Raw genomic sequence first — 3946 nt, 5'->3', positions numbered from 1 at the left:
CTCTCTCTCTCTCTCTCTCTCTCTCTCTCTCTCTCTCTCTCTCTCTCCCCCCTCTCTCTCTCCATATATATATATATATATATATCTCCAAATATATATATATTTCTCCTCTTTATTAAGTAACGGAATTCAACTTTGGGACCAGCTAATGGCATCAGTTAGGAAAAAGTTGAGACAAATGATGTAGTACCAATATCCCCTTTCCCATAGCTCTGTTTAGGATCTGTAGGTTACAGCTCTGGAATGTATTGCTAGCTACTCTGCTTCTGCTTGGTTTGTTTCTCTGAACCAGTCTCTGAAAACATGAGGAGTTTATATTAAACACAGATAAAACATGCTTTCCTGGTATCCACTTCCAATTTCCTGAATCTGGGTCTCTGGGTGTCGTGCTTCCTGGTCTGTATTTATAGCCACTGGCCCTGGAGATTCCAGTGTTCACTGAAGCTGAAGTACCACTGCCCTAGGGAATGCAGTTAGCAGGAGAAATACCTTGTGAAAGGTCCCTGGTCAGGAATCTAGCAGCTGAAGCCAGGCCTTTCCTGTACTGGGCATGCGTTTTTTTGGAATTGGTTTATTCCCTCAGATCAGCAGAGCATGAGAGTTCAAGATTTTGGGGCACAAGGAAAGATTCATTTCTGACTCACCAAAGCTCCATGGTTTGTTGTGTCACACAAGGCAATCGCTTCCTGCTCAGTTGTTAAACGGAATAAGCCAAATCAAATAAATAGCACGCAATGAGTAGAATAAACAGCAGCTATAATCTATAATGCTCTTAGGGACGAGTGGGAAATCACCACCCACCGTTTGTCCTTTCTATGACAAAGTGCTCTATTCTGTTAGAGCTTTACATCCAGCTTTGCATTTAAATTAAAATGTTATAAAAAGGAGAAAAATGAATTGTGTTTAGTCTTGAGTTTATCATTTCACATACCCTTCCTGCCTTTCTTTTACTTTTTATTGAAAACTGCCTTTTTCATACACTATATTCTGGTTATGGTTGCCCCTCTCTCAAATGTTCCCAGATTGCCCCCACCTTTCAATCCACATAAAATCACATCCTTTCTCGATCTGTCTCATTAGAAATCAAACAAACAAACAAAAAAGCATCTAAAAGAAACAATAAAATAAGATAAAAATAAAAACAAACAAACATGAGTAGGATCAAACCACCAAACTCTTTCCTGTACGTTTCTTTGGTTCTTTGTTTTTCTTTCCATGTGTCTCTCTTTTACTTTTAATTTAAAAAAAAAAAAAATTCTGACAGAATCACATGTATACCAGACTGGCTTCCAACCTTGAATTCCTGATCTTCTTGTCTCTATCTCCTATGTGCTGCAAAGACAGGTGTGTGTCACCATGAGCAGTTTATGGGGATCGAACCCAGAGTTCTGCGTATATTAAACAAGCAGTCTAGTGACTGAGCTGCAGCCCTAGACCTATCAATATGCCCGACCTACCCCACAGGGGATTCGACGAGTCCCTAGGGAAGGGAGCGAAAGAATGAAAGGACAAGAGACAGAAAGAATTCGAGCAAGTCTGGAGTTCTGATCAAGCTCTGAAACTTTAATTTCAGGTGCAGGTTTTAAGGACACAGCAAACTGGGAAGTTTGGGTGAAGGTCATTGCTTAGGGCTATCCCACTGTTGAATCCTTATTGCCCTAAACCATCCCACTGTCGTAACTGGCTCCCAGGGAATGTCAGAAGTTCCTGGGACCTGAGACTAGGTTTCCCAGAACAGCAGATAATTTCCTAGGTTTGGCTCCTGGCATCAATATATTACTGAAGGCCTTTCTTGCCAATTCTTGTTTTAGCTTGTTAGCCTTGTACTTTAGTTTTTATTGAATCAAAATTATTAAATGAGAAGTAAGGTAATCCAGCCATGAGGTGTTATCTCAATATTTTGGCATCTCAGTAACTGATTTTGTTTACATGACCTGTTGAGAATCGTTCCCCACCCTTTCTTCACTTTCTTTCTCCCAGTCTCACTGCTGGTTGCATTATAACTAAGCAAAATACAGTTTTACTATCATAAATTAGAATACAATGAAAATGTGTCTAAGGTCTTTTCTAAAAATGTAAGGGCTACATGTCACTTAAAATCATAAAGGCTACTCACTTCGATACAGGTAAAACTCCACTGGCACCCACTTTAAAAGAATGTTTTTCAAAAACAAACAGACATTGATCTTCTGTAGTTTTTTCAGTAGACACATTTTCTAACATCAATGCATGAGATAATATAAGGAATTTTTACCACTGTTGTTATCAATTGCTATTCTTTTATTGTCTTTTCATCTGAACTGTAAAAGACAAAAACATTGTAAGCTGCTTTTCAAGTGTGTGGGTGTTTTGCCTGGGCATATGCCTATGTACCATGTATATGTCTGGTGTTGAATGAATTGAGCATCGCATTACCTGGGACTAGAATTACAGAAGGTTATGAGCTTCCATGTAGTTGCTGGGAATTGAAATCTCATCTTCTGGAAAACCATCCAGTGCTCTTACCCTCTGAGCCATCTCTTTGGCCATCTGTTAAACAATTATTTACTCTTAATTACAGTGTATATGACTGTGTGCTTTATTTAAAAAAAAACAAACAAATAAAAAAAAAACAGGCTTTCACTCTACAGCCCTAGCTAGCCTGCAACTCACAAAGATCTTCTTGCTTCTGCCTTCCATGTGTTGAGATTAAAGATGTATATCACCACACCCACCCCTGAGAGTAATTTCCCCCCCAAACTTGTGAATACAAAGCAAGCTATAAACCTGCTATTGGTTCAAGTAATTTGGGAGAGAGCCCAATATTTCTTCAGGACTTTTATAAGTCAATATTTACCCCTCAATATTTCAAAGAGTTGGGGTGAAAGTGTGGCTCATGTGGAGACAAAGCATGACGAACAATGAGACCAGGAGAGGGTGCTTGTAAGTAGCTTTTGATAGTATTGTTGATATTGCCTTTTCATTCTGGAAATCAAAGCTTCAGTCAGGCCAATTTAAAACATCCTTAAAGAACTGATTAATGAAAGACAAGAAAGTGTGTATTCATCACATTAACTTTATCGTTGCAAATACGTATGTCCATCAAGAAGATTTAAACTTTCAAAAGATTTAAAGAAAAAACTCTCAATTATGAGGAAAAAAAGTCAAACAGAGTTAATTTAAGATTTAGACACTAGCAGTTACTGCTTATCAGCCAGTGCTTACTTCATAGAAGCGAGGCCCTGAGTTTAATTTCCAGTACCAGATAGCATTAAAAGAACTTAGTAATACTAAGTAATATGTCTAATACTACAAACTGTGTCTTTATTCTCTAGGGAAAGCAATGATCATTTAAGAAATGAATTAAAGAAAAGCTGGAAGAAGCTGAGGCAGACCTAGAGTAAGACCAGTAATCCCAACTAACCTGAACTCCTGGGATCTCTCAGATACTGAGCCACCAATCAGGCAGCATACACCAGCTGATATGAGGCCTCCTACACGTTTATAGCAAAAGACTGCTGGGTCTGGACTCAGTCAGAGAAGATGCACCTAACCCTCAAGAGACTTGGAACCCCCCAGGAGTGGGGAGGTCTGGTGGAGTGGTGGGGGACATCCTCTTGGCGATGGAGCTGTGGGATGTAAAACAAAAGAATACAAAAAAGAAAAAAGTCACAGGACCAGCAGGATGGCTTAGGAGGTAAGAGCAGTTGCAGGGCAAGTGCCTGAATTCCACTCATAGGGAACTCATGGTTGAATGAAGGGCAAAATCAGCTCCTGAAAATCATCTACTAACTTGCAAATACACACACACACACACACACACACACACTCATACAAACATACACACACTCAAACATAATTGTATACACATGCACACACATATACACACAACAAACAACACACACATGCATACACATACACACACAAACACAAACATACATGACACACATACACACATATACACATA

Source organism: Grammomys surdaster, unplaced genomic scaffold (assembly GCF_004785775.1).
Source record: "Grammomys surdaster isolate TR1022 unplaced genomic scaffold, NIH_TR_1.0 1166, whole genome shotgun sequence".
NCBI lineage: Eukaryota > Metazoa > Chordata > Mammalia > Rodentia > Muridae > Grammomys > Grammomys surdaster.
The sequence above is the reverse complement of the archived record's forward strand: the minus strand, read 5'-3'. Positions refer to the sequence as shown.